Source organism: Nicotiana tabacum, chromosome 15, assembly GCF_000715075.1.
Source record: "Nicotiana tabacum cultivar K326 chromosome 15, ASM71507v2, whole genome shotgun sequence".
Lineage (NCBI taxonomy): Eukaryota > Viridiplantae > Streptophyta > Magnoliopsida > Solanales > Solanaceae > Nicotiana > Nicotiana tabacum.
Genome location: NC_134094.1, coordinates 12,701,283 through 12,726,106, shown reverse-complemented (window position 1 = coordinate 12,726,106; position 24,824 = coordinate 12,701,283). Strand labels below are relative to the sequence as shown.

The 24,824-nt window shown below is 35.8% G+C and overlaps 1 long non-coding RNA gene and 1 pseudogene across 1 annotated transcript; both read right to left on the bottom strand.

The window, feature by feature from the left end:
• Positions 1-11,842: 11,842 nt before the first annotated feature.
• LOC107759003 (uncharacterized) lies at positions 11,843-15,434 on the bottom strand (annotated as a pseudogene).
• A 2,219-nt stretch (positions 15,435-17,653) lies between these two features.
• LOC107759004 (uncharacterized) lies at positions 17,654-22,201 on the bottom strand. The gene is made up of 4 exons (XR_001642094.2): positions 22,098-22,201; positions 19,159-19,302; positions 19,032-19,061; positions 17,654-18,135 (listed from the first exon to the last, which is right to left on the bottom strand). It is a non-coding gene; the product is annotated as an uncharacterized LOC107759004 (long non-coding RNA).
• Positions 22,202-24,824: the final 2,623 nt, after the last annotated feature.

Sequence of the window (24,824 nt, the reverse complement as noted above, 5' to 3'; positions counted from 1 at the left end):
CGATAATTTAACTAATTTTTAACAGATTTACATGATAACACTAATATAACATTCATCTTGAAACAAAATCAGATCTAATATGTTCCATCAACCAAACCGGGATTAAATCCTTCTTATTATCATCAAGAATCTGCAATATAAGAATTTGAAAGTTACCTGGTTTGTGGAATAATAAAAATACAGCAGTGCAGCAACAAAAAACTCAGCAGCAAATACAGTAGAAACAGCAGCAACTCAAGTGTTAAGACAACCCAGAAAACTCAACAAAGATGCTTGAAACTGGTAGCTATCAGCTTCACAAAATGCCTAAAGGATCTTTTATTTTTCTCGAGGTTTTTGCACTCAAATAATCCTCACAAAACATTGAAATTTCAGCTTGTTATATGTATTAAGCTGCTGATTTTTCTCAAAGATATATGTCTTTTTTAGCAACTCTCCAAGATGTGTCTTAGTATAAGATAGAGTGTCCCCCTTTTCAGTGAGTAAGGATCTCTGTATTCTAAGTGTAAGGGAGTCCCTTTTATAGGAGAAAAGGGACCCTTTCAATAGGCAAATAAAGTTAGATTTTTGGACAGATTTTGGTTCACCAAAAATCTGTCCAAAAGACTGACTTTGTGTGCTAAACACTGTTCAAGGTCTGTCCCAAAGGTGAAAGGACAACCTGAAAATCTGCTGTGTCAGAAGCAAGGAGAAAAAATATCCTTTCAGCCACCTTACTAGTAAAAGTAAGCTACTATTACCCTATTTTGTGATAAAATAAACTAAACTTCAGATTTTAACCATCAACAACAAACTACTTTCTCAACACAAATCAAACTTGGACAACTATGAACTGACAAAGCATAGACGAGACTAAAAACGGAATTGAACTAAGTATTAAAACCAACTTGATGGGAATGAATTGGATTTTTGCAAACTAATTACTAAACAAACAACTAAATTCACAAACTAATGCTCAAAACAGAACGAGCATCGTTAATAATCGAATAACGACTAACAACAACTAAATAATCGACTAACTAAGTGAACGATTTAACTAATACACTAAAGATCATGTTTAAATCAATAACGAATCTAACAAACCACTAAACTAAATAGAGATAGCTAATTAAATAAACCTAACTTAAAACTCTAATTAACAAGAAATAACCAAAACAGAAAAAAAAAAATAAAAAAAAAAAATAAAAAAAAAATCAGAAACTAATCTACTAATTAAAAAAAATCAAAAATTAATTAAAGAGATGACGATTATACCTAACAAGTATGCTTGAAGCCGTTCGAGCCACGAGAAGACGCCGGAGATGCTAAAAGGCGACTGCCCGACTCCGAAACGCATGTTTCTTTCGGGTAGATGCTAGAACAAAATGCGTTTCAGCATCTCGCCAAAAGAAACGAGTGTCTTTGAGTCGAAAAATAGTTAAAATGGGGGTTCGGGGCATTTTGGCGGTGGTGAGGCGGTGGAGCCGTGGCGGCGGCGAGGAGCGGGCCGACGGCGACGGAGATTTTGGGGGTGAAATGGGTAGGAAACGATAGGTCTGGTGGAGCTCTATCCATTCATGTATGTTTTGTAGGGTGGTGTTGGCCGGAGCTTCAAGAATTTGGACCAAAAAATGGCGGCTAAAGTTTCTTAGATCTAAAATTCAAGGAGTTTGAGGGTTTTTTGAAGGAATTGGTTTGGAGATATGGGAAGAGGAGGTTGTGGAGATTATATGGTGTTAATTTGGAGGTGTTTGGAGGTGGTCCGCCGCCGGTGGGTGATTTTCGGCGGCGGCGACGGCGGTGGAGAGAAGAGAGAGAGAGAGAGGAGAGAAAGAGTTATGGGTGAAATGAGGGAATTTTTCAGATTTTTGAGGCTTTAAATACCTCTTGAGAGATCAAATATGGACCATTAGATCAATGGGTGATCAATGGGTGAGATTTGATCTTGGGTCACTTAATGAAACGACGTAGTTTTGAGGCAAAACTACGTCGTTCCGGACCCTTTCAAAGGCAGCCCCTTATCTTGCACTTTTGGCCACTTTCTCTTTCAAATTTGGCCCAATTTCATTCTTAATCCTACTTATTAAACTAAATTTAATCAAACAAATTAATTAATTAAGTAACTTATTCAAATGATCAATTAACTAGATTAATTCACTAATTGAATAGTTAGTTAATTCCTAAAATGCACAAATAAAGAAAGAGCTATTTTTTGGTATTTTTATGATAGGAAATATTCAATCAAAGACACAAAAATTGGAAAATATAATTAAAGCAACAAAATACTAATGACTTTAGGAGGTGTTAAAATAGTACAAAAATTAGGTATTCACAGTTTCTTCAAACAGAAATGGTACCACATTAAGCAAAAGAGCTCCAATTTCTGTTTTGATTGAAGCATTAGATATGTATCTTAATTGTGGAACCATATCAACTGGAATTACGAATTTTCGACATCGTATGAGAAGTTTATGGTCATTTTACTAAGAATTAGGTTGCCATATTTTTTTTCTGATTAATTACGAAATTACCACCGAATTCGTATTTAAAATACTACACTATTTCAAAATGTTGAAACTAATATATCTCCTTCATTAAAAGGTCAAGTTGAGTGATTCAGAAGTCTAACTTGACTGAATTTTACAAGGAATCCATTGGGAGCATCAAAAAAGAGTTTCGAGATCATTTGGCACATAAAACGAGGCAAAATAGCTGTGTAAAAATATTTAATATCGAGGATTTGTTCATTTGGTCATATTTTGAGTTGGTCAGCTCGGATTTAATGTTTGAGGCAATTTTTACCATATCGATTGGGGTAAGTGCTCTATACTCGGTTTTGGCTATATTTCGTGAATCTATCTTTATTTTTGGTAATTGAATTGTGAATTTTAAAGAGAAAATTGGGGGGTTTTGTCCAAATTTTCATAGAGTAAATTTTTTAGTTTTGAACATCGATTCAGAGTCGGATTTTGGGTGTAACTAGTATGGTTGGACTCGTAATTGAATGGGTTGTTGCATTTTGTGAGCTTTGTCGTGTTCCGAGGTGCGGGCCTGGGTTTGACCATTTTGTTGATTTTGAGGTTTTGATTAAAGATTCATCCTTTATCATTTGGAATTGTTTCCTTAGGCATGATTGAATGCTCTTGAGTTTATTTTAGCTAGTTTCGAGCCGTTCAGAGGTCGGTACGCGCGGGATGGAATTTTTGGAGCATCGCTTGGCTTGCTCGGTATTGGATTTGACTTGTTCAAGGTAAGTAACACTTCTAAACTTGATGCTGAGGGTATGAACCCCTGAATATGCGTAATATGTATTTGGTGTTGAGGTGACGCACATGCTAGGTGATAGGTGTATGGGCGTGCACCGTGTGAATTGTGACTCTGTTATTTTTGTGGTATTATGTAGTTACCTAATCTTATTTATAACCATGAAATCTCTACGTGCTAGAGTAATTGAGTTGTGATCCATGTTAGAAATCATGCTTCGGCCATATGCCTGTACTGTTGGGACCCATAGAGGTCGTATTACATGTTGAATTAATTGCTTAATTTGAAATTTATACTAAGTCACAACTATTATTTGCATATTATATCTCAGTCTCTGTTTTCATTTATTTATACATCATATCATCACTGTCTGAGCTGATTATCATGATTCTTTTGAGCCTGAGAGACTGGAGAGATTAATGACTGAGTGAGGCCGAGGGCCTGATTGTGAGGATATTCATGGGATCGGGACGCACGTCGCAACATGTTTATTTGATTCATGCCATGATTGGCTTATTATAGCACTTGTGCTGGAATTGCCCCCTAAAGTCTGCACATCCACAGTGAGCACAGTTACCTGCTGAGTACGAGTGTCGAGCAGGAGTGTCGAGAGCGAGTGCTGAGTGACTGTGAGGACTGAGTGACTGTGAGGGCTGAGTGACTGCGAGGACTGAGTGAATTGATACTCTGAGAGTATGCATATGGTTTATCACTGAGTTGCATTGCATTCGACATGCACACTTGACATACATGCATGGAGATTCATTTTCATCATGTTGTACGTTATCACGTCATTCATGACTTCTCATACACATTGACATGTAGGCATAAAGATGTACTTTACGCATGCCATTTGATAATGGAACATCTAACCCGTATTTGGAAGTTTTTAGGAAAAATCACTGATTTCAAACTTACTCACATTTTGGGTGTTTTCGGTGAAAGATTTGGGAATTACTGTTATACTTGAAAAGCATGCCTATTTCCCCATGAATGTAAACGAGTTGAGCATCATATCTTTGAGTTATTTCTTGTACCATTTTATTATATTGTTATAAACTGTTGCTGGTTATTGGAGTTGGACTCTGACCATTATCCCAGCTCATCACTACTTTCAACCTAAGGTTCGATTTTCAAACTTATTCATATTTTGGGTGTTTTCGGTGAAAGATTTGAGAATTATTATTATACTTGAAAAGCATACCTATTTACCCGTAACTATGAACGAGTTGAGTATCATATCTCTGAGTTATTTCTTGTACCATTTTATTATATTGTTATGAACTGTTGCTAGTTATTGGAGTTGGACTCTGACCCTTGTCTCAGCTCGTCACTACTTTCAACCTAAGGTTAGGTTTGTTACATATTGAGTACATGGGGTCGATTGTACTCATACTACACTTCTGCACCTTGCGTACAGATGTTTGATGCTGATGTTGCTGCGTATGGAGGGAGTTGGATCTAAAGATGTACCTGTGTTCTGGTCATAACTGCCTCTTGATCTTAGTAGATTTAGAATTTAATTTGTTCATGCTTATTTCAAACAGATGATGTACTTTATTTCATACCAGCTTTGTAAATTCAAAAATCTTAGAAATTCATAATTTGTACTACCAGTCCTTGAGAAATTCTTTCATAAAAGCAGTTGTATTATCATTTCTTCTCTTAATCAATCTCATTAAATTGGATAGTTGTTAATTAGCTTATCTTACTGGTTCAGTTAGGTGTCATCACGACTAGTTGGTTTTTGGGTCGTGAGAGTAGTGTATCCATATGTTTTTTACCTCCCAGAAAAATTTCATTTAATTCTTAGATATGGAGCCACAGGTGTGTCACGACCCAAAATCCACAAGTCGTGATTGCACCTAACCCGGCCCGTTAGGTCATCCAATTAACAGTTAACACAATTCTAATAAGATAATGTGATCAACAATTGATATATCTGTATTCCAAACAATGACCCAAGGATTGGTCATACAAGACATGAGCTACTAAGACTGGATTATTGCAAAAACAAATATGAAATAAATACAACTTCTATTTGAAATGTACATAAACAGAATTCAACTCTAGAGCTATCCTAGGTACAAGTGGTAGCCACACCCGGAAGGCACGAACATCTTCAGAGGCAGCCCCCGTCATCCACTGCAGCTCCGCTCCAAATTCTACACGCAAGGTGCAGAAGTGTAGTATGAGTACAACCGACCACATGTACTCAGTAAGCTCTTGACTAACCTCAGAGAAGTAGTGACGATGCTTTATAGTTAAAAGATACTCACTGATATAACTTGTACATTAAACTAGTAATAGAACAATACTACAATATAACAGAAAAGAGTACATGAAACGAATGTGCGAAGCAATAACTGAGTACTAGAAGAGATCACAATTTAACATTTCCCAATATCTCGACCAATCCTTTCCTTAGAGAGATAACCAAAAAACCATGATAGTAACTCTATAACTTTCATAGTGTGAGAAACGTACTCAAGATATCAAGCCAATGTCATGGCAACACCCTTCGTGCATATATCTCATCCTCACCAAATATGCGTATAATAGTACCAACCAGGCGGCAGAAATGCTGATAACAGTAATGACAAAGTAGGAAATACACGAGTGGCAATAATGAACAAAGAAATACATATGGACAACGTTAATATACTAAGTTGAAGGCATAGGAGTAATGACAACAATTTAGGAAAGAGGAACATAAATTTTACCTAACTAGCATGGTAGAAGGCCTAGTTTTAGATATAACAAATAAGAAGGGAAAGCATGATCTTTATAAGCTAACAAGTAAAGGCATGAGTGACTATCATGGTAGAAAGCTTGTACTAAAGTGAAACAAAATAGAAACGATATGGATGCAGATATAACAGCATGAAGGAATGCATGATATTTGCAACTTAAACAGATAGAAGGCATGGAAAACACAACAACAATCGAGATAGAGGATAAAGACAGAACAACAACGACATGTCATGTAGATAACATAGGTGCAACAGTAATAACTCTAAGTAAAGACATGAATGTACACACAAGGAAAAGATATCACAACATAAGGCATGTCCCTCGTCCTTACCTGCACGGAAACACCCTTCGTGCCATGAACTCATGATAATATAAAAGCATGGTAACATAAATGAAATGGCACGGCATCACTCTTCGCGCTTTTATTCTTATCCTCACATGATAATGTAAATGAGATCAAGATAACATAAATAAAATGGTGGTATTACCCTTCATGCTTTTACTCTCAAATAAAATGGCACGGCATCACCCTTCGTGCTTTACATTTCTCTCCACATAATAAGATATATGAAATGGCACGGCATCACCCTTCGTGCTTTATACTCTCTTTTACATGATAATATATATGAAATGGCACGGCATCACCCTCTGTGCTTTACACTCTTCCTCACCAAGCATATGTATATCAATGACAAATAAGGTAGGAAGCATAAATAAAGTCAAGGAGAGTGGTTAAACAAATATTCCAAATGAACCCCAATCACAACTTTCAATCCAACAATAGTTCAATAAACCCTCAAGAACCTTATTATTCAAGTATTTCAATAAATATCAAGAATGATCTACAACACGAGTATAAAATCTAATATCTCAAGAATAACGGTCGTAGCAATGTATTAGTGATTAAGTATAATGATGACTGAATTAGAAACATCAATATTTTTTAAAATTCCGTCAAATTTTAATCAAGTTATAATAAACAAAATCTTGGTTTCTAACATTTAATTCCATATTCTTCGTGATCTAGAAGTCAAGTAAGATATGAAGCAAGGAGGTCATGTAATTCTACAAGGCGCAACTTATAGTATAATTGACCCTCGAGCATGACTAACCCTGGCACATGCATATATGCTCGTCACCTCATATATGTATCGCCCCCGCATGTAGCAAATAATGTCAATTAGTAGGAAAACTTCTCTCAATAAAGTTAGGCAAGACACTTACCTCAAACAAGCCAAATCGATACATTAGAAGCGCCATCCCGCTCAAATCATCCTCTGAGCAGCTCGAAACTAACCAAAAGCAACTCAAAATCATCAAATAATTCCATAGAAATCAAAAGGTCGAATCTTTGCACATTTACTCAAAGTCAACAAAAAAGTCAAATTCGGACCCGCACCTCAAAACCCAACAAAACTCACAAAATCCAACAATCCATTCAATTATGAGTTCAACCATACTAGTTTCACCCAAATCAAACTTTGAATCGATGTTCAAAACTCAAAACTTCACTCTATGAAACTTTGTACAAAAACCCTCAATTTTCTCTTTAAAATTCATAATCCAATTACCAAAAATGAAGATAGATTCACGAAATATAACCAAAGCTAAGTAGAAAACAGTTATCTCAATCCATATGGTGAAAATCGCCTCAAGAATCGCCCAAATCCGAGTTCCCCAACTCAAAATATGACTAAATGAACAAATTCTCAATATTAATTATTTTTGCCCCACTGTTCTGCCTCGTTTCGTGTACCAAACGATCCCGAAACTCGCTTTTGATGCTTCCAATGGATTCCTTGTCAAATTTCAGTCAAGTTAGGCTTTTGAATCACTCCATTTGATCTTATAATGAAGGAGATATTTTGGTTTCAATATTTGAAAATAGTGCAGATTTTTAAATACGAAGTCAGTGGCAATTTCATAATTAATCTGAAAAATCTGGCAACCCAATTCTTAGTAAAATGACCATAAACTCCTCAAACGATGTCCAAATTCGATGATTCTTTTTGCTGGCTATGTAATTACGATATGGATCTAATGCTTCAATCAAAACAGAAATTGGAGCTCATTTTCTTAATGTGGTACCATTTATGCTTGAAGAAAGGACGTCGAAACATTTAAAAAAAACGAGTGCAACACAACCCAAACATATCCAAAACTCACCCGATCCCCAAGGGACCCCATCCAGACATACCAACAAGTCTCATAATATAACATGGACCTACTCAAGGCCTCAAATTACGTATAACAACATCGAACGACGAATCGCACCTCAAATCAAACTTAATGAACTTTGAACCTTCAACTTCCAAAACTCGCGCCGAAACATATCAAATCAACCCGGAATGAAATTAAATTTTGCCCACAAGTTTCAAATGACATGTTGAAGCTATTCCAATCCCCAGAACCACAATCTGAATACGATATCCTCAAAGTTAACTTCCGGTCAAACTTATGAACTTTCCAAACCTTCAAATTTCCAACTTTCGCCAATTAGTGCCGAATCTTTCTAGAAATATCCAAATGCAAATTTGGGCATACGCCCGAGTCTAAAATTACCATCTGGACCTAACGGAAGCATCAAAACTCCAATCCGAGGTCAAATGCTAAAAAGTCAAACTTGGTCAACTCTTCCAACTTAAAGCTTCAATCATGAAATTTATTTTTTCAAATCAATTCTGAATTACCTGAAAAATCAAAACCGCCGATACACACAAGTCGTAATACATCGCACGGAGCTACTCATGCCCTCAAATAACCGAGCCAAGTGCAAATGTGTCACGGCCCAATTTAGGATCATGACCGATACTTAGGAGCAAGTGCCCCCAAGTAAGCCTCATCGGTATTTTACAGAAAATCGAACAGAGTTTTTCCTGTTTTTGGACTGTCCCAAAAATTTTCTTGTCTCATATCAACAACCAAACATCATAATATCATATCAAACAGTTCACAACTTATCAATTAACCAAAACAAGTCTCCACCATTACTAATCAACCCACTAACAACCAGAAATACTAATTTATCTCCAACTTTGATAATAAAGAACGATACTCAACATAAGACTATAATAACCAAATAATATTCATGGCACTAAAATAATGACTATGGAGGGACTCTAAGAGTTCAAAGAAAGACCATTACAATAAACAAAGTCTCCGCCCACGCGAACAAGTGCGAGGCTCACCAAGAACTATCAACATGTGCACTCTAATTAACGAAATCCTTGCCCGCGTCAACTACTGTTTCTATAAAAAATATTAGTGGGAATGAGTTGCTAGCTCAGTGAGTAATAACACTTAACCACAACCTTTTTTTATTGGGGACAAGTCAGAAAACATGCTAGTATATCGAACAGAAAATAATATAAAAATGCCCTTCCAGAAACAATAACTTATTTTCAGTCTCATCATATTTTTTCTTGTAGTATAATACAATTAACAATTCAGTAATAAGCTCGGTAACCACTGTATAATATCAATATTCACATTTGGAAGGTTTCAATGAACGGATCATGTAATTGGTATAACTGTGGACTTCTTCGCAACAAGTTAAACATAACGGTAGTCCCTACTCGAGGGAAATCGGTAACGGTATGCTAGTTCTACCTTCCCACTAGCGAGTTTTGTAACGGTAATCGGTAATTACAAGGTGCACCAGGTCTAACGAACCTCACGTTAGCTATGGAATCCTTCCCATTTATACTTATCTTTGTAATTCGTATATACTCGTAGAAAATATTTTAAAACAATATACGACATTTTGGTTCTTATCAATCATATAATTTCATTTCGATAACGGTAAATTCAAGTAACGGTAAAACAGATCTAGTAACAACGGCAATATTTAAAACAAAGGTAATCATCTCAAATAACTATTTCGGTATCATATCGAATAAAAGACTTGTCCCACATGCAACTCAAAATAATCGGTAACATATTCATATTAAAAATCATGTGTAAATCATGCAAGTTATGGAAACAAAAATTGCGGTAAGATTACTACTCACAGTACTCGTGCGAAATACCAAACTCGTCACCTCGAACGATCCGTATGACTTTCTTCAATCAATCTATAACCACATCAACATCGGTCTCGTGTTAATTGCCTCATTTAGGCTAAATCCATCACTAATTTAGAATATTCAATCCTCCGAGTTTTATATTTTATTATCAATTCGCCGAATTATGTTTACCCATGCTATGATTAATTTAAATTAGTCCAAAATCTTTTAAATAGAAAGGTGTTTATATAGTTTATTACATGTACTGTTCAATTTCCTTAATCGTGTGCATAAGTTGAAACTGGAATAACATTATTGTCCATAATATTCTTTCTTAATTGGTACTTATCTTTTGTACTCAATACTAGACTTACCACATTCAAACCCAAATTCGATATTGTCCATTACAATACAGTTAAACACCAAAACTCAATCCTTGTACCCTAACTTAGTTTACACCTAACAAAGATCATATATATGAGACTAGTTTTAAGTACAAATACATCAATACCCTTCTTTTTTCCAAGTGAATTTATCCTACAGTAGCATTGAGCCAACTTCTAATTGCATAATTTGCCCAGAATAACTCTTATTGGTATCAAATTTCTTATATCATGTGAAACCCTTCAAATATATAAACTGAGATAAAAAATAATTACCAGAAGAAAAGAACCCAGATGAGAAATTCGAGTATTACCCGTAAGAACCAATGCATTTTTAAAATTTCTCAAGGTTTGGTTCTAGCCTCTTTCTTCTTCTTCTCCTCCTCCTCCTCCTCCTCCTCCTCCTCCTTTGTTTCCTCCTCTATCGTTTTTTTCTTTCTTTATTTGTTTTAGCTTCTGTTGTTTAGCAGCAACTTTTCCCCTTATTCCCCTTTTCCCCTTTTTCCCGTTTCTCGTTCTTATGGGTTGTAGCCCATTGTCTTATTATTATTTTTTTATAACTTTAGTTAAAGACTTATATGCCCTTATTAATATATATGGTATTACAAAATGCTCAAAACGACCGGTCAGGTCATTACATTCTCCCACACTTAAATATACGTTCGTCCTCGAACGTGCCAAGAGTTTTTCCTAAGTTGTCCAACCGCCGTGTAACCTTACCATGCACATACCCGGGGGTGATCCCACGTCATCCCGCTCTATATAAGCCTGCCAACACAATATAACTGGAGATCCTTACTTCAACCTTAGCTCATAAGCCTTAGAACCCAAATTTTCAACATCCGAAATTCATTACAAGGCTCGAATCTCGCATCTACACACTGTATAAGTCTGAACAAGCTGTAGTAAGTCATAACTATAACCCAAGATGTAATTACATTATATACATCATCACTCAGATACTCATAGCAGTAACTGCTGACTACCATGGCTGCCCAAAAACAAATTCGGTACTAATAGTAAATGTCATATCGATTAGAATCTCGTTCAAAACCTTCACACACTGCTGATGATGAAAGAAACATGCAAAATCTTTTAACCACTCATCTGATCAATAAGCCAAGAAGCTCACTCGTCCGACCAGGGCCATTGCCCGAATCCTCAGCAGAAATATAGTATCATTCTTCCAAACACTCCTTATCCCAATACGATAGTGCAGATCTCAGGTCTACAAACCTCATCTCAGCCTATACAAGCAGCCCAATCGACAAGTCTCAACAAAATTCATATGGACCCCCACACATTGCGGTTCCATATACTCAACAAGTAACAATTCAGACATGATAGATAATGGTAGGAAAGTTAAATAAGAAAACTACTAAGCCAATTAAGCAGACAGGATAATTTTAACATTTTCTTATGAACTATTTTCAACAAGGTGAAAGCAAAATACACGAAATAAGTATAAGGAGTTGCATTTCATCACAGTACCATTGCGGCGCGCAATCCGACCCCATCATATCAGTCCACATAGGGTATCCATTGAGCCATAATACTCGGGGTCACTGATTACATGTGCGTCAACATCAAACACGATAGAGTGCACCAATATAATTATGGGAAGATGATTAGGCACAACAATGCTAAGAAAGACAAACACCACTATGATGCAATAAGCAAGTCAACATCACGAGGGTCATCTCGCATATAATGCCGTAAGGCCCAAACAGAATTACAATATGCGTGCGAAGAATCATGTAACCCTCATAACCCGTCATAGCATAGGAGAGGAACGCATAACATAGACCAAGGCGCGAATAACATCCATTCCGCCCGATGATATACCTGTGGTAACAGCTGAATAGGAGAAAACAGATCCGATTCGATACAGAATAAACATTCTCATTAAGCTCACAAATAATCCTCAAACTAAATTCTGATCATTCCCAAAGCAGGTAATTAACCTTCCAAAATCCATAGCAACCTTTCCCATAACACATGTCATCAGTCATCCAATCCCCAACATTTCTTCATAATTCGCAATCAAGAATAGTCTACCAACGAGAAAATCTAGCCTCTGAACCTCACGAATACCAGAATCTTCATATTCGATCTCAACATCGCTATTCAAATGGCTGATACGTCACTCATACTCCATCTTACAAAACAATATCCACAAGTCAAAACAAAATGCACCTGCCAACAGGCGAACTCTCCTCTGGTGAAAATAAATAGTGCCAACATATTCTTAAACACCCGAAATCGTCCGTGTCATCAAGAACTCATATCCTTCCCTCCAAAACTAAACCGCAACCTTGTACATGCACCTTATCAACCCCACACGGCGCATCACCTCTAACATGCTAACTCGTGACACTACGAAAATTCCATAATCAACTCTGAACCATGAGCAAATTGAACATCTCATCAACCGCGAACCTTTCATTTAACTCAATCCAAGAGAACATCACCTCACATAATATAACTTCTATACCTGTAGCAAACACCAAATCCGGCCGTGGTCATAACCATGATGAATCCTTCGGAACTCATTAACACATAATCGAGTCATCAGAATCGATCGCCTCATCAGCATATCCGAAACCACAAAGTTTTTCAATAACCTGATTATAAGCAGTCTTACATCCCTGCCTTGAAAGCATCTTCTCCAGTAATTTCACCAAATCATCCACCCTTCGTTGCTGACAAAATTGGTGGATGATCGTACAATACGTCACAGCAGTAGGAATCACGCCCCTATGAAGAATTTTGTTGGCTAGATCAAGAGCCTCTTCCATTCTTCCTTGCTTTGCCAATCCGTTTATTAGCGTTGTATATGTGACAACATCAGGATGTTTGTTAATCAAGTACATGTCATCAAGAACCGAAAGAGCAGCATCCAACTCATTCTTTTGACAGAAACCATGAATTAAAGTGGTGAAATTCACCGCATTAACAACATATCCTTCCTTCAAACATTCTTCCATAAAGTTCTTTGCTTCATCTGCTCTGGCTTCTTGACAAAGGGATCGAATTAGCATGTTAATTTCTATGGGGGTAGGGAAATACCTCTTTGCAATCATTTCCCTACCCACATCACAGGCTTCCGACAGTTTCCCTTCCCAACGATAGCCATGCATTAACACGCTAAACGTAATAGCATTTGGTCTCCACCACGACTCCTCAAACATGCTCATCATCTCTTTTGCCTCCGCAGACCTTCCACTCCGGCAAAGCCCATTTAATAAGGCAGTATATGATACGGTGTTTGGCTTGCAACCGTGCTTGTACATATGTTGAAGTCACTTTTTAGCTTGATCAATTTTCCCTACAAGACAAAACATTCAGAACTGCAGTGTAAGTAACCACATCAGGATTACATCCTTTAGCAATCATTTCATTGACCAGTTCCTTTGCCTTATTTATTCTTCCGTCTTTACAGAAGGAGTTTACCACAGCACTGTAACCCACTTTATCCACTTGGAATCCTGTTTCCTCAGCTTCCCTTAAGAATCCCACCGCTTCATCAGCATGACCGTGCTTCGAAAGCATATGTATAATTGTATTATAAGTAACCTGGTCAGGCAATAAGTTACTATCTTTAGCCATTTTCTCCACCAACTCTTTGACTTTATCGGTTTGTTTCTGCGTGCAAAAGAATGAAATCAGCGTATAATAACTAACTTTATCTGGGTAACTGCCCCTATATGTCATCTCAGCGATCAGTTCGAATGCATCTTCAACTCGATGCACATCACAGTAACCTTTGATTAAACAATTATATGTAAAAACATTTGGTGTTATCCCAACTATTTGCATCCGCTCAAGAAACCTCAATGCTTTCTCAATTCTATTCACCTTCACCAAAACATAAATTGCAGAGTTGCATATAGACAAATCCGGCTCAATTCCTGTTCTTTGCATTACATTCAGGATCTGCATTTCTTTCCTTAAATGTCCAGCTCGACTAAAAGAAACCATCACACAATCAAAATCATCAGGTCTAAGCGGAATTCTTCTACGCGCCATCAGCTTAAGAATGCGCTTAGCTCCCTGACGCAACTTTGTCCTACTTAGAAGTTGAAGCATCATACAATAAACAATAGTGTGATGTCGATACCGCCATTGCTGGTCCGCCCAATAAAAGAATTTCAAAGCGACCCTTTCATCGGATTGAGACCTTAACATACCACAAACTTGAAGAGGCTTCATACTTTTTAGCAAACGCCTCAATTCAATCTCAAGCTTCGGAGTCTAACACGACTGACGTGCAATTAACCTACATGTTTCCTTCACCAAAGGGTGTCTCATTTCACCCTTCAATCCTTTCATAACTACAACATTCTCCGCCCGATTCACTTGCCTTTGATTTTTACCAAATGAATCCAAAACCTTAAAATCATCATCAATACAGTCTAAACTACCTCCTCCATCTTCATTTTCTGACTCTTCAAACTCATCCACAACTACTAGAAGTTTCTTTAAAGCTGCAATCTTTTCCATTTTCATCACAAAAAGTATCAGAAAAGCTCAAGTCTTTACATTCTTTAGAACCAAATTATTCTTTTACAAAATTCTCATCTCCAGTATCATCATAATGATCTTTTTTCAAGTAGAAATTATTGAGTCTAGAGCTATCACTTCTAGATGAACAAGAAGAAAAAAATGCAATAACTCCACTATAAGCAAATGGGTCTCCACCAAAATGGATTCTTGATTCAAAAGTTGCAATTTTTCCAGAAAATTCAACATAAACACGATGATTACTTGAACCAAACCAAAGAATCTTGAAATTCTTTTTATGCCTAGGCAAGGTTCCTCCAGTTCTTGTGCATATATTTAACTTCAGCAACATTTTTATGAATTCGCTGAGATTCTAAATCATATCTTTTAGGCAATAAGAAGTTTGAATAGAGCTTCAATTGCTTACTTCTGAGTTCTATTGCTATGGACTGGGACCAATTCTGCGAAAAGTTTGAAGCTTGACAGAAGCCTATGTCAAGCTTGATTGAGCGGGCCGGGGCATCCTAGTACATATTGGCCGGCCCTTTGTGTGCTTGGGCGGATCTATCAGCAAATGTTTAGAAATATTGGCTGGGGTAGCCATTTTTTTGACCGGTTGTTAGAGTTTATTTAGTATGTGAGATATAATTAAAAAAATACTATTTTTATGGGAAAATAAAATCTAAACAAAATTATCCCTACTTAAAACACAAAAAAATAGGACTATTGGAGTTTAAACATTTATTCAACCCATGATTTGTTCCTGGAGTTTTAAAATTCTCTACAAATAAAATCATAAAATTCTCCACATGCAAAATCCTAGATTTCGAAGCTTTTAAGGGGAAAACTCCAGCACACTAAACTCAGTGACTATTTCTAATATCATCAAAATGTTAATGCACTGTCTAGCTGTAAAATAATACAATTGAATTTATAGCGTGATTTATTAAAAAAATTGATTTGATCCAAAAGTGATAAATAAAAAGGAACAGAAATAAGATTAATGACTGAAATTAAAAGAGATAACAAGCATGACTAAGGACATTTTCCTTTCGCGGTGGAAATAATAAATATAATGTTCAAGTGCTAAAACTAAGTATATGGTGATAGAGTATAGCCTTTTTTGTACAAGAAATTTCTTGTCCCTCATTGGATGTTAATCTTCCTATTTATAGCCTTACATAGGGAGACAAATCCTAAAATCAAGCTCATCTTGAATAAGAATAAAAACATCATTGATGGGTGTATAACAGCTGGCTTTGAATGCAGATATTTTCTGTAACAACTGCTCATTAAATGCTATTCGATGTCAAACCTTTGAATATTTATTATCGGCAGTGCTTCCTTCGGGACCCATCATGCACCGACCACACACCCGCACCCAGTGATAGCTATGTGTTGGTTCATTTTTCACCTACCTTCGGTTCCACGTGTCACCTCACCATTCGACCAACTGTCATTAACTAATTTTACCCCATACAGATAGTCCCCCTACTTTCCGGTGACGCAACTCAGTGTTACCGGAAAGTAGATGAGCATCCTTTTCTTGGCGGGAAAGTTCCTGAACGGTATCTGACACTTGAAGGGACGCACGTCTCCTCGCATTTAATATCCCGAACACGTGTTGCTTCGTGATTCAGCAAGTATTTTCGCCGGTTTTCGAGGTAATCATGATCACAATTTTTGTCGTCTATAACTTCTCCGCTACTCAACACTTTTACTTCCTTGCTTTCATTAATTTCACAACTCCTTCTTCTTCGAAACTCCTTAGAGCTTTTCTGCAAGGCTCAACCCTTTTAGTAAAAAACTTCTTCACAGATTTCTTATCAATATGTCTTCTCGAACCGCCGTCTTCGGGAATTCTGGTTTTGTCTTTGGTGGAGGTCCAAAGAAAAACAAGAACAAAGAGGTTGATGTCGAACAGGCTTCGCAAAAGCGATCATTTCTTCACAAATGCGATCCCTTCCCCTAGCAGCCCAGGTTCGCAAATGCGAGGACTACCTCGCAAATGCGGTAGTCACATTTGCAACAAAAACATCGCAAATGCGATGGAACTAGTACCAGCACTCAACAATTTAACAAAAACAATCCGAAACACACGAGCCCCGCGGCTCCAAACCAAACACCTACACCAGTCCAAAAATATAGCACAAACTCGCTCGCGCGATCGAATTACCAAAATAACCTCTAGAAGCACAAATCGGACGCCAAAATGCATGAGAATCACAATGAACTTCAAAATTTCTAGAATCGCAACCAAGCGTCTGAACCATATCAAATCAGCTTCAAATGACAACGAATTTTGCAGGCAAGTTCCATATGACGAAACGGACCTATTCCAACTCCTGAAACAAAAATCCGAACTCGATAGCCTTAAAGTCAAACTATGGTCAAACTTTGGAAAATTCTAAACCTTTAAATTGCTAACTTTCGCCAAATGATGCCGAAACCCTCTAAAAACATCCAAATGCAAATCTGGACATACACCTAAGTCCAAAATCACCATCCGCACCTACCGGAACCATCAAATCTCCGATCCGAGGTCAAATACCCATAAAGTCAAACTTGGTCAATTCCTTCAACTTCGAGTTTCTCAAATGAGAGTCACCATTTAAAATCATTTCCGAACCACTCAAAAAACCGAGCCAATGATGCACGCAAGTCATAATACACTAGGAGAAACTACTCAAGACCTTAAACGGCCGAATTGGACGCAATTGTGCAAAACGACCATCCGGGTCGTTACAATAATTGAATAGACTAGAAACGAATGCCCGTGCATAGCACGGGCGACGATATAGTATAGGTATTACCTTATACACTTGCTAAAATTGTACAATAAATTACTATTTGTACACGACTCAGATTTCACCAGTTAGGATGAACACCATAACTTATAAGATTCTTAAGAACCTAATGAGCAACAATACTGTAGTATAGAACAAAGAACAAAGAGTCTGGCATTTCCAAGACCGCCCACAACTCATGCTGATGCAAGGATATTTCCAGGACTTGACATCATCAAAAAGGCCTTGCAATCGCATTCGCATCAATACTTAAGAATCATTTGATGCACTAATTAGTTATTTAGTTATTTTTTCACCAGATGCAATTGTGTATTGCTCCTTGGACTTTGTAAGTACTCACTTACGGTTCTGCTGCATGTCTGCATCTTCAAGTGATAATGGCGAAACTGAATGTCTGACTTCTTTGTTGGTCGCACTGACATTAAAAGAATATATTCTATCCTGATATGTAAGTAAATTGACAATTCATCACAAAATGTTACATAAGCAGATGATGGTATGTGATGAAACACACATACATTAAGGATTTAGATATCAGTAAATACTAAACGGTATACTTCTTTTGTGTGAAGTAAATTTCTCTCCCATCATTAAATAGAAGGACATGTCACTATATAAGTCATGAACACCTAAAATCATAGTGAATGCACAAGACTCATATGGTGAAAACTTAAAGTCCTCTTCTATCTTTTTTTTTTCCAGTAGCATTAGACCTTGCGTTTCAAGTAGAGCACTGTAAGTATCCTTTATTTCGAGTAATCAAGTTCACCAGTGCCTTATCCAAAAATAAAATCAAGTTCAACCACCATTTTAAATTTTTTAACTAAACCTTTGAGTTCTGCACATATTTAGTCTTTAACTTCCCCAACAAAATTTTTAAGTAGCGGGGGTAAAGTAATAATCTTAGCAAACTTGCTTCAACTACATTTTGTCAGGTTCTATTTGGCTTCACTTCCCTAGAAATAAGGGGGTTATTCATCTTGTTATTGAAACACGTGACAACATCAAGGTTCTTTAATATAGAGTCATCACTTTAGATTCAGTAACATAGTTGAATTAACTTGATTGAATGTTCAAGTTGAGTCGGGAGGAGTTGTACTCCTCTGATTCCTATCGAGCTGCCCAAACTGCTTGATGTAAGTTTCATGTTTGCTATGCACAAGTCCTCCTCTTGCATTCAGTTTGGCATATGTAACAGCTCAGGCACGATTTTAAACCGCTATATCACATTCATAGTGGAAAAATTATAGAAAAATAAAAAATCAAAGAAAAATGAAATAGATTCAATAGATATACATGTGAAACCCCAACTTCCCTAACTCGTCATGGAAACATACCTTCAAAAATGGAACTAATGTCTGAGCAACCTGCTTCAAGCATTAACATAACTTGTTCAACTCAACATCAAGGATAAAGATAAAATTAATAGCATATATGAAATATGAAAAAAATTAAAACACCAACCTGGTTGATTCATGGTATAAGCCTTATTCAAGTCATCAGCTTTGCAGCAATGCGAAGCATATTAAAAATTGTCTCGTCTCATCCTCCTGAAGGACACTTGTTTCATTCCTAATCCTTTTATCCCCTAGAGTTATGGTCTTCAGGCTGCAAGAAATTAAAACAAAGATAAATCCTTTAAAACCTTCAATTTTCTAAAGCACTATATGACTTCTATATGTAAAATCAGAAGAACTAAATTAAATCAGGTCATAAACATTCCTCAAGGTCATTTCATACCAAAGCTAATGAATGATGTAAGAGAAGGTTATAATTTTAGAAAATATAAATTCTACATGCAAAAGTAGCTAGGTCCTCAAGGCTATTTAATATGAAAACTAAAACATATAAGAAGAAATTTTAATTAAATGTAATAAAGAAGTCAACACCTCAGATACCACAATTTAGTTTCACAATGAACTTATGTTTATTAATTTTCCACAAAATAATGCAAACAACTTTCACAAGAACTATACGAAATATGAAAATGTGCATACACCATATTTAGCAACATGGAAAAGTAATAAACAATTTCCACAAGAAAGCAGTAAGGCCAATCACTTCTTCATCTGCACCAACTCTTTTCTACTGGCATATTTTAACTACGAAGCAAAATTCTGTTCTGTAATTAACTCCTCCTTCAGTAGAATAATACTCTAGTCGCATTAAAATCTGCATTTGCACAAGCATTCAATTACTTTAAGAAATTATGCAGGATACCTCATTCTACACTATAACGTCTCATTTTTACCTTCATTTATCTTCTCATTAATCTTTAGTCTTATTTTTAACACTTCATATTACTAATAAAAACAAAGAACAGATTGCTTTTTAACCTATTAATAAGTGAAGGTTTTTGGACAACCAAGGGTAAATACGTAATTACAATTATATATAAATGAGAAGGAGGAGTACGACACAGCTACAAAAGTTGTACTATCTGCTGTATTGCAAGTATTTCTAGGGATAAATTGGTAATTTTGCTCCTTTCATTATCATAAAGACATTTGTACTATGTATAACACGTGTCTTGCCTTTTATGACTCCTACTTATTTTTACACCACCGATCCATCTTTCTCTTTGGAGTTTGGATTGTTAAACACATGTGGCTCATACTGATAACTTTCGGCTTTCAAAAATTTAATCATCTGTTGACTTTTCTCATAAATAAGAATTAGACTGACTCTTTGCAGTTTTACCTGCACCATATTCTAAGAAGAGCTTTTGAGCAATCACCTAGTTTCCCTTTCAACCAAAAATTTCTATTAAGATTCAATCACTCTATGATGATTAGAACGAGATAAATATTGCTTTTTGTGTTCATCTCTAGAGCCATGTCTCATGTTTAAAGTTATAATAATACTTTACTGCATCTAGGTAACCATCAGATTGTAAATTCTACTTCCTATAGTTAACAAATGTAAGAAAATCACTTATATATGCGACTTTGCTAATATTGCAGTTATAGAGACACAAAAGTTTTCACCCTACTAATAAATCAACACTGAGTTTCATATGTGATAACAAAGAGGAGAAGAAATCACATAACCAAAAGTTGAAGAAAATGATGCATTCCTTTCTAGCCATTACCAAACCAATAATTTTAGGCAAACAAATATATAAAAAAAAGACATCAAAAATTCCTGCTTAGTAAACACAAGAATGCAACCATATTCTCAATCATACCAAGGCTACAGGGAGATCAGTGAAATACTAATATTTCATATGCAGAAGAAAAGTTCTCATATACCAAACAAAGATGAAATTCGAAGCCAAGAAGATGTAAATATCTACCAAAGATGATCAACTGATTCTATAAGGCAAAACTTGTTTGAATAACTTAAAAGAAAGTGACAATTATTTTACCTGTAAATCTAAAACATTAAGGCAATAAAAAACTGTCATAACCAGTATAATCATCCTTCCTACTTTTTAATGATTGATCACCACCACTATAAAATGCTTTAGTATCCTGCATCAAATCATTCTTATGAATAAGCATACAACAACTTGGTAAATTATTGTCCCGAATAATAAAACTTTCAGGACAAAATGGATAGCACCATAATTAGAACCAAGATGAGTCGGGCAAACCATCAAATACCATAGGTGCATAGCCGACTTCCAAAATCTTTGTTTTTCTTGTCAGAATATAGGTAAGATTGAAATTTTTGTGTAGTCAACTTCTGCCAAATTGTCTTCTTTTTGTCTGTCTTTACTGCCATTTCTTACTTTTTTCCTTTGTTATAAAAATAATTAAAGAATATTGATGCGTCTATTCGGTGAATTTCTGCCATGGAGACTCTATTGTTCAAGTTTGTTTTGAATTTTCAAGGTACTATTTTCCACGTCGAAAAAGATTCAATTTTTGTTGTTCGGTAAAATTAGTAAGAATATGTGCAGGGAAAAGACAAATTTCACCAGAAAGACATAATGCATGTGCAAATAGCATACTATTACTGACATACATGTAAAATTCTAGAAGAAAATTATTCAAAAGAGAGGAAAGTAATGGAATCTACTATTACTTCATCAAAAGAAGAGGAAAGTACCAAATATTCACCAAATTGTAATCACAATTACCTGAGCATTCACCCAAAAGAAAAACCCATGCACACCCATTTACCAACACTCAGCAGCAACTATTAGCGTAAAAGATCCATTTACCAAATTAGACCAAAAATTTAAGTTTTATCCCAAAAAAGAAGAAGAAGAAGAAGTACCTTAAAAAGTAGGGAACTACGTAAACCCAAAGAAAATGTCCTCTTTAAAACAGAAAAATATTGAATAAGAAAGGAAGATAGCAGAAGAAGAAAGTAAAAATAACTGAGAAACCAAGAAGCACCTCAAATGAAGAAGTATAAACCTAGAAAAATTCTTTGTAAGAGAGATAGAGCATCACCTTTTGAAAAAGCAGAGAAATTGAGCGCTTCTGAAACGATGGAGATCCAAACTCCAAAGAGAAAGATGGATCAGTGGTGTAAAAATAAGCAAGACACGTGTTATACATAGTACAAATGTCTTTATGACAACGAAAGGAGCAAAATTACCAATTTGTCCCTAGAAATACTTGCAATCAGCAGATAGTACAACTTTTGTAGCTGTGTCATACTCCTCCTTCTCATTTATATATAACTGTAATCACGTATTTACCCTTGGTTGTCCAAAAACCTTCACTTATTAATAGGTTAAAAAAGAACAATATTGATATTGTCTTTATCGGAATGATGAACACAAATTACAAGTCCTTGATTAGAAGCTTCTTCTGTCCTGGTTTTATGTGACTATTCTAGATGAAATTTGATTTTTCAAAGATTACTTCATTTGTTAAGGTCGCGTAATATACGGGTCCGATCTTTCTCCGAATTCCTTGCATAACGGGAGTTCAGTGCACCGAATTACCCTTTACTTCATTTGGCATGACAAAATGTAATGTAGAAAAATCATTTCTTGAGTTTAATGATCTAAATGAGTACCGATGTCGTCTGAGGATGAAAACTAAATTTCTCTACTCCTACATCATTCAACTTCCTACCTCCAACTATTTAGTTTTCTATATCAGTTTTTGCCACTCACAAGTCACAACGATTATCAGTGTTACCTGCACTTTCACAACTTTCACAGTTTCTAGCTTTTATCTCGAAATTTATTGACGAGATAGTTTTCAGAATGTTCCATATTATACCAAGTGATAATCTCAATCAGATGATTCTGATCTTTATGGACAAAAGAGAATGCCCAAAGACTAAGAAAGGCTTTGATAGCATCCTTTTGATCTGTTATTGCAGGTAGACTATAATCATTGCCCATTGGAATTACTGATGATCACACATTCACACCTGTGATTCTGACCTGTAACTACAAGGGGAGGATAGTTGTATCAGTTATCAGTGAGAAAAAGACGTTTAGAAAAATATACACAACTTAAATTACTAAATGTCATGTTGGAACAAAAAGAATATCCTGAATAAGTTACAAATTTAGAACATTGCAATATGTTCCTATTAAGTTCAACGGCACCATTGATTTACCTGATTAATCTTGTACAGAAGTACCGAATTACTTGCTATTATCTCGAAAATTCAACATATAAAACTGTAAATTTATGATTTTCTTGAACTAGGTGATTATCCCCGTTCCGTCTGCCTAAAAGAAAAGACTTTGTTTTCATTATTTTCTTTGAGACGTGGGGTTGAGGTACTATAAATCGTTGACCACTAAAGAAAGTTCCTTTTTGTGGTCAGAAAGATAATTGCCACATTAGCAATGTAAAACTTCATCACGGCTCTTCATGGACTTATAAATAAATTGAATCGACTCGACAAAACCTCACACACAGTGGCGGATTTTGTTCTGTTAGTTGTTGGAACAACTAATGTAATTATATAATGATTGTATTGCACTGAATTATATATATTAATAATTTGAATATATATAATTATCTCAATTTGAATCATTGATTTTAGATTTTTGATTCATCTATATTCATGAGTAAAAAATATTTAAAAAGGCAGTCCGAGCAATACAAGAATTTCCCGCTATTCTTTCCTCAATCAATTACTAATATGCGCTCCTTATCTACATGTAATGACAAACAAGTGTATTCTTCCCTTATTAATTTGGCATATAACAGTTTGTCCACCGATAATAATGTAAGAGTTCTCTTAAGCGGCGGCTTGTATTTAATTGTTTATTTGCTTGAGTTCCTCGATTACAAAATCTTAGTGGTGAAATGTATTGAAATGCTTATTTTCTTGAGTTCCTCGATTGATAAAGTTTTAGTGGTGAATTGCATTAATATTTTTTTTATTATTTTATAAATGCTTACTTCTTTATGTTGCATCCATTGTCTCATAAGTTATTGCGTATTATTCGCTTTGGAGTCTACATTAATTCGGATTACCTACTAAGATCTTTTTTATTTTTAAAATTCTAATCCGATATTATAGGTTAAGAGCGGAGATATTCTACTCATATATTCCACCATAATATTTAGTGGTAAAAAACTATAATTATTGTCTTGTCATGAGAACCATTATAACAATATTTGGAATTGAAAATCATATGATAATTGTGACGTTATTTTGGTGTTACCTTTTTTTTTTCTTAATTTTAGCTAAGCAGGGACTTTCTAAATATGCTATGTCAAAATTTCAAACTTCAAACCCTATGTCACGACCCAATTTAACCCTCCGAAAGGTGTCGTGATGGCACCTAGTCTTTACGACTAAGTAAGCCTATTATTGCGAAAAAATTGAAAGAAACACAACGATAAAAGATAAACAGTATAATTTAAATAACGAGGATAGTGCCACTCGGCATATACAGTAATAATCTCCCAAAATCCGAAATATCGCTAATCACAAGCTTCTATAAGTCTATATAGCTATATACAAAGGACTTAATGAAACAAAAGAAAATCTCTATGCGGGGGAAGAGAAGGGGACTCCGAGGATCTGCGGACGCGAGCAGAAGTACCTTAAAGTCTCCTGAATCAGCAAACGCGCACTAAATCCGAGGTTGATAGCTCGTACCTGGATCTGGACACGAAAAACATGTGCAGTAAAGGGCATGAGTACATCATAATGGTACCCAGTAAGTGTCAAGTTTAACCTCGGTCGAGTAGTGA